The sequence below is a fragment of the Eubalaena glacialis genome, chromosome 12 (assembly GCF_028564815.1).
Source record: "Eubalaena glacialis isolate mEubGla1 chromosome 12, mEubGla1.1.hap2.+ XY, whole genome shotgun sequence".
NCBI lineage: Eukaryota > Metazoa > Chordata > Mammalia > Artiodactyla > Balaenidae > Eubalaena > Eubalaena glacialis.
In genome coordinates, this window is record NC_083727.1 from 58060303 (window position 1) to 58073795 (window position 13493).

The following is a 13493-nucleotide window of genomic DNA, read 5'->3' on the forward strand; positions in this document are numbered from 1 at the left end:
GAACACTCCCTGACACCATACACAAAAATAAACTCAAAATGGATTAAAGACCTAAGTGTAAGGCCAGACACTATCAAACTCTTAGAAGAAAACATAGGCAGAACACTCTATGATATAAATCACAGCAAGATCCTTTTTGACCCAGCTCCTAGAGAAATGGAAATAAAAACACAAATAAACAAATGGGACCTAATGAAACTTAAAAGCTTTTGCACAGCAAAGGAAACCATAAACAAGACCAAAAGACAACCCTCAGAATGGGAGAAAATATTTGCAAATGAAGCAACTGACAAAGGATTAATCTCCAAGATTTACAAGCAGCTCATGCAGCTCAGTAACAAAAAAACAAACAACCCAATCCAAAAATGGGCAGAAGACCTAAATAGACATTTCTCCAAAGAAGAGATACAGATTGCCAACAGACACATGAAAGAATGCTCAACATCATTAATCATTAGAGAAATGCAAATCAAAACTACAATGAGGTATCATCTCACACCAGTCAGAATGGCCATCATCAAAAAATCTAGAAACAATAAATGCTGGAGAGGGTGTGGAGAAAAGGGAACCCTCTTGCACTGTTGGTGGGAATGTAAATTGATACAGCCACTATGGAGAACAGTATGGAGGTTCCTTAAGAAACTAAAAATAGAACTACCATATGACCCAGCAATCCCACTACTGGGCATATACCCTGAGAAAACCATAATTCAGAAAGAGTCATGTACCAAAATATTCATTGCAGCTCTGTTTACAATAGCCAGGACATGGAAGCAACCTAGGTGCCCATCATCGGATGAATGGATAAAGAAGATGTGGCACATATATACAATGGAATATTACTCAGCCATAAAAAGAAATGAAATGGAGGTGTTTGTAATGAGGTGGATGGAGTTAGAGTCTGTCATACAGAGTGAAGTAAGTCAGAAAGAGAAAAAGAAATACAGTATGCTAACACATATATATGGAATCTAAGGAAAAAAAAAAGGTCATGAAGAACCTAGTGGCAAGATGGGAATAAAGACACAGACCTACTAGAGAATGGACTTGAGGATATGGGGAGGGGGAGGGGTGAGATGTGACAGGGTGAGAGAGTGTCATGGACATATATACACTACCAAATGTAAAATAGATAGCTAGTGGGAAGCAGCCGCATAGCACAGGGAGATCAGCTCGGTGCTTTGTGACCACCTAGAGGAGTGGGATAGGGAGGGTGGGAGGGAGGGAGATGCAAGAGGGAAGAGATATGGGAACATATGTATATGTATAACTGATTCACTTTGTTATAAAGCAGAAGCTAACACACGATTGTAAAGCAATTATACTTCAATAAAGACGTTTAAAAAATAAATAAATAAAATAATAATAATTATAAATATTCTCTTTAATTAATGGGACAAACATATTTTGCTCATTATAATAAGTGTGGCAAGAGATGTATGATCATTTTTTTAATTGGCTTAAACTTTGTGATTCATTTATTTGAAGGTCTGTTTTTTTAAGTCCAGTTTATCTGAATCCTTGATTTTATTTGCTAATATAGTTGAAAAGATAGCTCAAAAATATATAGTTTAAAATAGAAGTGTATCACTAGCTGTGTTTACAAAATCACAAAACTCATTGCCATCTACCAAGTATATAAAAATTTTTTGCCAAAATTCAGAGCAAAATGTCCATCTTCCCTGATTTAATCAGATGTTCTTACATACAAATTGGAAGGCATTTTTCCTTATCTTTTAAAAACAAAGCAATTCAAAATTCACTGAATAACTTCATTTGGAAGATTTTTAAAACAGGTTAGGGAATTCAGTTCCCCTGTTCTGTAAGTACATAGACTTTGTAAATACAAGAGTTTTTATAGGTGACACATTATTTTCAGCAATAAAATCACACAGCAGTGGAAACATCTGCAAATATTCATTTCTGAAGGACTCTCACTGTAGTGAGATTTTCTTTTTTAAGTAGCATTTACTTTCTCACTTATTGTTTAAATGTCATCTTTACCTTCGAAAGGGACAGATTTGGTGGGATTTTTTTTTTATATATATCTCCTAGACAGCATACTGTTGAGAGCCATTTCCCTCACAAAAATATTTAGCAAATTTAAAATATTTATCTTTTCATAAAATAAAAATGTAGAACTTCTACACTTCAACAACTGTTTTAAATATTTTGCCACAAGATAAATGGCAAACCTCTGTGTGGAACATATTTTCAAAGTCATTCCACCTCTCACTGCAAAGCATTTAAAAATTATAATATTTTCGTCTTGCTTTTATGAAAATAATCACCTTGGTGGCAATATATGGCAAATAAACTACACTTTTGTCACGATATAGTAAAATCAAATGAGTGAGGGCAGCCCTGTCAACACCTCCATGTTGAGAAACTTCCATTTTTCCTTCAGGATGCCTCAAGGGCCTGGGTTACTGGCTGAGATGTCAAGGGTGTGGGATCCAGTGTGAACTCATATATGGATTATTAGAAAAGTTATACTTTTTATTTGAAAAGTAGTAAAGAGAAGCTCTAATTACTTCTTTCTCTGCTCTGATGAATGTCCTTGCACACTCCAGGGAGCAGAGCCACTATGAAGACCACTGTGCTGTGTGGTGGCTCTTTTCTGGACTTTTCTACACCACCATGAGCAGAGGAACTGTAGAAGAATAAGGGCAGGTTTGGGATTTGAACCCAGGGTGTTATAAGCTCCAGAACTCACCTTTAACCATCTCACACAGCCTTTGCAGTGGGGGGATGGGAATGACTGGCCTGCCCCACTTGCCAGATGTATGTATGTATGACATGAGACAAAGTCAGAAGAGACCCACCTCCTAAGAACCAAGGTGTCAAAGAGGAAAGTGGACCGCTTGTTTCTGCCCCTGGACCGCAGAGACCTTACCATTCGTATGAGGACCAAGGAGCACACCAAACATTGACCAGAATATCATGTTCTTCTTTCCTGGGTAGAAGGACTAAAAGGGGAGGTATATGAAGGAGTAAATAAGTCCCACTGACACTCTCCCAAATTGAAAGAATAAAGGGCAAAATCTCCCCTATGGGCTGAGCTTCCCTGTCACCTCTCGACAGTCAGGATAATTTCATGCAACCCCTTTGAGCCTCTGTTTCCTCCCTCTGTAAAATAGAGATAGAATTCCCGCTGCCAGGGTGAAACGAACATGTTTAATGAAGTGCAAAATATTGTAACTATGGGGCTGGATCAGGTGGAAAGGAATGGAGAGGACCTTCACTGTCCTCAGTGGTTCCAGACACAGAAAACATCCAGTGCCCGCGCCTGACTGGTCAGTGAATCGAGGAAGGGAATACTTTCTAAGGCAATCTCAAAGAAATTGGTTTTCAATTCACAGCTTGAGTGGGTACACCTGTTCCACCCACAGCTGGCTGTGCACAGAGAAAACCTAGTCCTGGTTTGGGTGGCACCTGGGCTGCCTAGAAAGTTTGAGAAACAGTTCTATTTCTGGCCATCTCAAAACTCCCCAAGCACCCCTCCACAACCTGCAATTTACTCAGTGCTTTCCCTGGACTGCCTGCCTTCTCTTTATTAGTATTACATGTTATAAAGTTTTTAGAGATGCAAAGAACTCTCATTAACACCCCTTTTTGTCTTCCCAAAAGAGTTAACCAAAACACGACTCCCTTTCCTCAAACTGTGGAAACCTCATTCAGCAAGGAATAAAAAAATGATACTCTTGTCTAAAAACTCTGTTTTTTTTTCTATAAACCCCTGAACTTCACTCTTATAGAATTGCTTATGAAAGCTTCTTTCATTTCAGTGTTGCGTACAAATGATAAACGAAATGAATAGCATAATTCACAACGAGATATTTTGTAAGTCTTTTGCCTTTGCTAAGAGTCAGGACTCTGCTATGCCTCCCTTTATTAAAAGCTCCCAAATAACCCATCTTATTATAATTCTGGCGCTCTGTATGTTATATATCTGAAAGGCAGATATTATGTAATGGATCTGAAAATAAACCAGATACAATTATGAATCAATTTTCTTTCTTCTAAAGCCACTACTCCGAGTTTCTCCTTCTCTTTACCATTATACGTCTGTGATGAGCAATGTCTCACTCTGTCATAGTCTGTAGCCTGCCTTCCTCTCTCATCACTGGACTGGAGCTGCTCTCTGGGAGATCATCAGCTGAAACCTCATCTATCTGAAAGTCATGGAACAGTTGACATTAACTCCTCTCCTAGAAATCCTCTTCTCCACTGATATCAAGCCCATTTCTTCATTCCTTCTCACCCCTCCAGTGGCTTGTATACAGTTGCTTTTGCTGGCTCCTCTCCCTCAGCTCCAAGCCTTAGATGATCCACCCACAGGTCTCCCTTTGGCCTTGTTCCCTTGTGATGATTTTACAAATGCCCCCCTGGTTCGGCCCTTCTCATCTCTAACCTACAGTCCTCGTAGGTTGGGACTACCCTGTAGGGTAGACATAGTCCTTCATCTCTAACCTCGTCCTTCTGACTGGTCTGTCACTCTCAAGTTGTATTTTATTTTAATAACTTTTTCAGTTATTTCCCCCCAATATAGGCTAAATCACATCATTCACCTCCTTAAGAAACTCTGTGGCTTCCCAATACTTTTACAATAGTGTGTAAACCCCCTAGACTGATGGCTCTCTCAAGACCTGATTCCAGCCATGCTTTCAGCCTCATTTCCCAGCCATTTCTGTGAGAATTCTTCTCTCAAGGGATGCCAGATGTCTTATTGTTCTCTGAGGGCACTGTGCAGTTTTCGTATCTCTGTTCCCTAGAATGCTCCACCTGAAGAATGAATGGGATTTCAATAAAGCCCAACACAAATGGCCCCACCTCTGAGCAGCCTTTCCAAATGCTCAGTGAAATTCCACCTATCCTGCCTTTGGCCCTCCCCTCCCTCTACATACAGAGCATAGAGCCTGTCCTTTCTGCTAAAGCATTAGGTGACTGCAGCTTGTGTTAGTTGTCTACGTGCATGTTTAGCAAACGAGACTTTAAAATAGAAAACGCTCAATAAAATATCTAATACAGGATATTAGATTGTATTGGCTTGCCGTAGGTGAGGGGGAAAGGGGGATAATTTTTTTAATTATATAAACTTCTAAAATAAAGGGCAAAAAATATTGTAACAAACACTCATGTACCATCCAGAAATAATAAATAAATAAATAACAAATGTTGACATTTTGTGTTATTTGCCACATTTTTTAAAAATTTAACAAAGCATTTCTGATACAGTGTAGTCCCCTTAGTATTCAATCCACAGTTTCATTTTCTTCTCTCTCTCACTAGAAGCAACCTCTCATGGAATTGCTCTGTATCCGATTCACCTGAGTTTTTCATTTTTAATACTTCTTATATGCTCAATAATCCATAAGCAATGTTAGTATTGTATTATGCATTCTAAAAGTTTAAATAAATGGTAACACTATGTAACTTGCCTTTTCCACTCAGTATTATACTTTTGAGATCTGTCCATATTGGTGCGTATGGATCTAATTCATTCATTTGAATTGCTATGTATGTCATTTTATAAATATACCACAATTTATGTATTCATTCTGCTATTAATGGATATTAAATATTTCCCCAGCTTTCTGGTGGGGAAACAGTGTTGCAACGAGCATACTTGTATCTGTTTTCTCTGCATACATTCAAGTGTTTCTCTGGAGTATAGGCTTAGAGCAGAATTATTGGTTCACGAGTATGGTTTGTTCATTTTCATTTCCAAATTTAAGAAATATTGCCAACTTGATCCCCAAAATGGTGGTTGAAGATGGAGATATTTTAATGAAACTTGAATGTAACTGACAAAAGAAAGACTTATTTATGTCATCAATGATGTTCAGAGCTAACTAAAACACCGGAAGTTGAGGAATACCCATAAATTTCAGGAATTGGCCTAATTCATAAAGGCACCAGTGTAAGCAGTTTCTGTGATCTTTCCTAGTATAAATTTTACCATTCTTTAGCAAATATGAATCTTGATGAAAATCTCAAGTAAGCAAAAGCTGAGGCATTTCTCTTTTTTTCTTTAAATCAACTACATTTTGACGAATCTCTCTATTCTTCTTTTGCACCCACAACCCCCCGAGATATGCAGAGCTTCCAGGAACCTACATAACATCAGGGCTCCCCACAGCCCTCTTCAGTGACTACTCCGGGCTCATCACTGAAACCCTTTGTCCCAGGGCGTGCAGGCCATTCAGAACTGGCAGCTTTGCTTCTCATGAGCCACGTGTAGAGCACAGGAATGTTTGTTGAAGCAGTGAGTCCCTGTGCGTAGGGTCCAGAGGACTCAGAAAACACTACGCAGGCTTCTGAGGTTTTTGCCCCCTCTGTGGGCCACTCTTAGGGAGTGAGAATCACCTAATCTTGAGACTTTCCTGCTTTTGTCCTTTCCTCCAGTCTCCTGGAATCCAACACCTCTCTCTCTCTCTCTCTCTCACACACACACACACACACACACACACAATCTTTCTCCCTACCCATTTTCTTCAAAGGCATTTCTCTCTCTCTTCCTTCCACTCCAAAATCTTTAGAAAAATACCCATGGTTTATGATAACAAAGAACTTCAGTCCTATGCTCCGTGGGATTCTATAAATTTGAAACTTAAGTCCTACGTATTTCAGGGTCAACTGCCACTTTTTGTTGATTAACACAAAAGGTAATTAGGGATACCAATTATCCAGAAGCATTACTTTAATTAGACAAAGTAACTATTTTCTACAGGACTTGGAAGAAACATGAGTAAACCATTTCTTAAGCTACTGAGCAGTTTGGGGAGGACAGTTTTGGAATTACCAGTTCTCATTTCTTCCCAGCTTTTCTCTAATACTTTGGGCACAGAGTGTTCAAGCCCAGAGTGAGCCCCCATGCAGGACAGTTACCAGCTAATACCAGTTGGCAATGCTCTACCAATTATAAAGAAATAAAAATTATTGGGGCTTAGACCTTACTATAGTTTTGTGAAAAACTGTTTCCAGACTATTAAACTGCTCAATTATTTAATTCTATTTTATTAATGAACAGTTGGGGAAAGTCAAGAAAATCAAGAGAAACCAACTATGTGATTTGATTCCCAGCCCAGTTCACCTCCAGGTTTCCACATTTTCTTAGACCTCTGGGTAGACACTAAGAACAGACTGTCAGGACCTGGTATATAACCCAGTGTGAGCCTTGCTGTAGCTTCTGCTGCCCATACTCTACAATTTCCTTATACACCCAGGTCCTAGCTTTGAGAGTTTCGAGATTGAGCTATACCAAGACAAAAAATAGGACTAAAGGCCAAAATCTTTTGTGAGCCCATCTGACTGAAAATGAAAGCCTGTGTTCTGCATACAAATTAGGACCTCTGGTGTTAAAAGTAGTCATCACTAACAAGGAACATGCATGTGGATGGCCATAATCTACTCACAATTTACATACCTGAGCCAAATTCTATATATCAAGTGGCAATAGTGGGTGACCATACCAGCTGACTATAAATTTCACTGCTTTATCTCACGCTAGGTCTCAACAAAAAATATGCAGGTGCGCTTTTCAGCTGCTTTGCTTACAGGCCATTAAAAATATTCTCTGGGGGTGAGGGGTCAGTAGAATTTGGGGGAGAATACAGCCCTGAAGGAATTATAACTCAGAATTGGCCTCAGCTCTCTTGCCAAGGCAGTGGCTTGGGTAACCATAAACATATGGCAGGTGACAGATCAATACCTCCTCTGTTGGTGAGGAATTCTGGAGGAAAACCCAATAAATTGGTATTTAACTAAAGGAAGACCTTACTCTGAGAGAGTTATTTCTCAGCATATGGTATCTAATCAGGAGTGAAACTTTAAAAGCCTTTTTTGCAACAGGATGACTTGAGCTTGCTGGAATGAAGGAATCAAGATAATAGCCTTTTATTTTTTCTAAGATGACTCAAATAGAGAGATATCACTGAACTCTGTTAAAAATGACAGGGAAACGTACCTGTGAACAGAAGACACAATGAATCTAGTACATGACTTTTTTAGTACTTGACAAAAATACACCTCAGTTGCCCTTAAATACATACTTTGAAGATGGGAAAAGGGGTCAAGAGAACTGGGATCAGTGTTCAGTATTCAGCTAAGACAAAGAAAAAGTAAAGAGAGCCACCACTGTTTCTCACTCCACAGGATGGAATAAATAACACTATGAGGCCAGAGTTAAGGTGGGGCGAGGTGCTAGAAGAGAAATCCACAGAAGTGGAAAATTCCTGGAAAGTTGGTAATAGTTGACCTCTGCAAGCCAACTTCTTATCCATTGGAAAGAAATCCTAGGACTGTTCCTATGTATATAAGAAAGAAGAGTGGGGCTGGGATTTAAAGTAGCCCACAGGAAAATATGCAGAATAAGGGCAGAAAAATTAGAAACCAGCAACCAAATAGAGAGTGAGGAGGGAAAGTCAAGCACTGAGGCAGAGCAGAAGATAGGAAAGTGTTTGTACATGAACACAAGTCTTTACACCTGTGCAAAACTGTTTAAACTGGAAAAACCACAAAGAAGATTGGGAGACTGATGGGGGCAGAAGAGTTAGGACATCTAACTCTGTAGGGAGGAGAAACTGTCCAAGAGGAATAAACTTGAAGAAATAAGTGAATAGCAAGTACCCGGTGGAGAAAGATACTGGAAATAAAAAAGCAACAACACTTAAATAGTTTATGAGCAAAAAAATAAAAATTGTAATGGAAATTAGACAATACTTGGAAAAGAATGATAATAAACTTACACCATAGCAAAACTATGGTATGCAGGCAGAACATTCCTTAAAGGATGACTTATTGTCTTAACTGCTTAGAGAAAAAAAGGTAGAATAAAAATTACTGAGTTAAGTGTTGTACTTATGAAGTTAGAAAAACAACAGTAGACTAAATTCAAACCATATGTAAAGAATAAAATAAATATGATACTAAACATTATAAAACAGAAAATAAAGATAAAATAGAAAGAATCAATGAATCTAAAATATGTTTTTTGAAAAGTCTAAGGAAGTTGACATAAGATTTATCAAGAAAAAACAATATTAACAATGATAAAAGTCATAACTATAGAGAAAGTAAAAAAAAAAAATAAAAGAATACTATTAATGACTTTATGCTAATAAATGTGAAACTCTGAACAAAATAAAGTTTTCTGAAAAAATAACTTAACAAAAATGAATCAAAATGAATGAGAAACATGAGTAAAACTAACCATTCAATCAGTCATTAAAAATCTATCAACTTCGTCCCAGCTCGGTGCTTTGTGACCATCTAGAGGGGTGGGATAAGGAGGGTGGGAGGGAGACACAAGAGGGAGGGGATATGGGGATATATGTATATGTATAGCTGATTCACTTTGTTATATAGCAGCAACTAACACAGCAATGTAAAGCAATTATACTTCAATAAAGATGTTAAATAAATAAAGTAGATGGGATAAGGAAAAAAAGCTATCAACTTTAATGCATTTTGAGTTTATTTTTGTGTATGGTATTAGAGAATGTTCTAATTTCATTCTTTTACATGTGGCTGTCCAGTTTTCCCAGCACCACTTATTGAGGAGGCTGTCTTTTCTCCATTGAATATTCTTGCCTCCTTTATCACAGATTAATTGACCTTAAGTGCGTAGGTTTATTTCTGGGCTTTCTATCCTGTTTCATTGATCTATATGTCTGTTTCTGTGCCAGTACTATACTGTTTTGATTACTGTAGCTTGGTAGTGTAGTCTGAAGGCAGGGAGCCTGATTCCTCCAGCTCCATTTTTCTTTCTCAAGATTGCTTTGGCCATTTGGGTTCTTCTGTGTTTCTATACAAACTTTACAATTTTTTGTTCTAGTTCTGTGAAAAATACCATTGGTAATTTGATAGGGATTGCACTGAATCTATAGATTACCTTGGGTAGTATAGTCATTTTAACAATATTGATTCTTCCAATCCAAGAACATGGTGTATCTTTCCAGCTGTTTGTGTTGTCTTCAGTTTCTTTCATCAGCAACTTATAGTTTTTGGAATACAGGTCTTTTGCCTCCTTACATAGGTTTTTTCCTAGGTATTGTATGCTTTTTGATATGATAGTAAATGGGATTGTTTTCTTAATTTCTTTTTCTGATCTTTCTTTGTTATGGTCAACTGATTTTTGACAACTGCCATTACCATTCAATAGGGAAATAATGGTCTTTTCAACAAATGGTGGTGGGATAACTGGATATTAAACATATTAAAAAATGACTTTTGACCCCCTACCCCATACCATATACAAAAGTTAACTTAAAATAGCCTCCTTTCCCTGAGTTTTATTGACCTAAGGAGTTAATTTCCTTTATATTTTTTAAAGAAAATATTAAAAATCAACTCTCTCAAAAAAACAAAGAAACAAAAACCCTCAAAATAGATCAGATATCTAAATGTAAGAGCCTGAAGTATAAAACTCTTAGAAAACTTAGGTGTAAATCTTTGTAATCTTGGATTATCAACATTTCCTATGATTTGATAGGTCTATCAACGTTTTCAACCCTACTACATTCATTGCATTCTAACTTCAGAAACTATCCCTAATCCTGCCTATACCTCTGGCTCTTTGTCCCAGCACAGATTCATTTTGGACTATTATTCTTTGTCCTCAGACTTTACTGTGATAGTTATTTTCTAATTCTTGTCAATAATTAGATCTGTTCCAACCTTTCACTGAATACCACTCATGTCCCTCTCCCTTGAACCCCTAGGGCCCAGGGTCCACCATGAAATGTACATTCTGTTCCCACTCCAGAATATACTCTCTTCTAGCCCTCAGTTATATTTAAATATGTCTGACCATAGCTGATTGTTCATTACATAAAAAAAAAAAAAAAAAATCCCAGACTTAAGTTAAGACACACAAATAGAATGTAAAATTAACTAAAAGTTATCCTTTTAATTTTTCAAACTAGTGTTACTTAAGAAAAAAATAAACTACTTCATCTTTTAGGTGACTGACTTGTAAATTATAAAAGTAAATAAAAATTTTATTAAATATTTTCTAAAATTAAGAGCTGAACAATGGGGCTTCCATGCTGGTGCAGTGGTTAAGAATCTGCCTGCCAATGCAGGGGACACGGGTTCGAGGCCCTGGTTCGGGAAGATCCCACATGCCGCGGAGCAACTAAGCCCTTGTGCCACAACTACTGAGCCTGAGCTCTAGAGCCCACAAGCCACAACTACTGAAGCCCACGCGCCTAGAGCCAGTGCTCCACAACAAGAAAAGCCACCACAAGGAGAAGCCTGCACACCACAACGAAGAGTAGCCCTTGCTCACCGCAACTAGAGAAAGCCCGTGTGCAGCAACGAAGACCCAAAGCAGCCAAAAATAAATAAATTAAATAAATTTATAAAAATAATAATAATAAATTTTAAAAAAAGAGCTAAACAATGGAGAAAAATTGAATATTGACATTTTATTACATTTCCTCACTTATACATTAACTTTTTTTACCTTGTTTGTCATATTTCCTAGATTGAAAATTTGCAGTGTTTTCACCTTTTTCAATATGTATTGCAGTTTTAATAAGCTGCATTGAATATTTATAAACACAATTAAACATTCCCTATTGATTGGGAAATTAAGCCATGAAAGGAAGAATTAGAAATCGAATTCAGAGAGATAGTTATATACGTTTAGAATGCAAAGGTTTCTTTCATGAGTCAGACAGTCCATGAAACCAGTTGTAGATATTTCATATCAATTTTAGAGATCTCTCCTGGGCTAATGAGATCTAACAATAAATTTAAATTGTCTTTTTGGGAAAACAATCCATTAATTAATCTATATATTAACACACATATCTTTAGTTTCATCTTTGGAAGTAAGAACTTAGTCTTTGACAGCTAAATCACCTACTCTTTCATTTTTAACATGAAGAAAATTTTAGGTTTCTAAGATGTAAACTGAGAGCTAAGTGACTTACCAAGTTTGCATGGCAGGTAAGGTACAGAAAGAGGATTTAACATGAATCTTATAGATTTTGAATATCATACTTTCTCATGACATCATAAGGTTATAAAATATGGAAAATATTAATATTAATTTATACAGTGGAGCCAATGGCCTGAGAGTCAGGCTTAGTAGAAAATAAGAGGAACAAGTCCAAATGTAAGAGACCACAGAGGGATGATAAACAAGCTAAACAATACTATCTCTTTAGAAGACCAACAAACAAAACTACATTCTCCTTATGCTGAAGCAGTTTTAATATATCACAGAAGCTTCCAGCTCCAATTGCCTGACTCTAGTAATGAATATACAATCATTGTCTTTGTACTCATGAATCTATTTCTCTAAGAAAAAATACATCATTTAATCCAATTGCCTATTTAATAGATACTAGTAAGATATTACCCACTAAAAAATTGATCCTAATGGATTGTACTTCTGTATAAATACACCAATCACTAACTCCTAAATCTAAGCAAGAAAACACCATATTCTGGGCAAAAGCAAATGACATAAAACACTCAACAATTACTGCTTCATAAGAAGGATTTTGCCCCTAACTACACTTTCAAATCATTTATATGCTTCTGCTGTTCTAAAACCTGGTTACAGATAAGAATCACCTGGAAAGCTTTTAAGAAAAATATTTATGCAAACACACCTTCAATAATGAATAGATCAGTCAGGCAGAAGTAAAGAAATAGAGGACATGAACAACAGAAAAAACAAACAAACAAACCGAAAACAACTAGGTCTAGCAGACACATACAGAAGATTCCACCCAAATACAGCAGAATATACTTTCTTCTCAAGTGCACATGGCACAGTCTCCAGGATAGAACATAGGTTAGGCCACAAAACAAGTCTTAATAAATTTAAAAAGATTGAAGTCAGATAAAGTATCTTTTCGGACCACAAATGGAATGAAGTTAGAAATCAATAACTGAAGGAAAACAGGAAAATTCACAAAAATGAAGACTCAAACAATGCACTCTTAAACAACCAAAAGGTCAAAGAGAAAAAGGAAAAAAAAAAGGAAAGTTAGAAAATACTAAGACGCAAATGAAACCGAAAACACAATATACCAAAACTTATGTGATTCAGAAAAAGCAGTACTCAGAGGGAAATTTACAGCTGCAAATGCTTACATTAAAAAAGAAGAAACATCTCAAATATATAACCTAACTTTACACCTTAAGGAACTAGAAAAACAATTAGCAAACTAAATGCAAAACTAGTAAAAGGAAGGACATACTAAAGATAAGAGCAGAGATAAATGAAATAGAAAATAGGAAAATAATAAAGAAAAATCAATGAAACCAAAAGTTTATCAATAAAACTGACAAACTTTTAGGTAGACTAACAGAGAACAAAAGAGAGAAGATACAAATAACTGAAATCAGAAATAAAAGTGGGGATATTACTACCAACCTTACAGAGATAAAAAGGATTATAGGATACCATGAATAACTGTACATCAACCAGTTAGATAACCTAGAAGAAAATGAAAAATTCCTTGAAACAC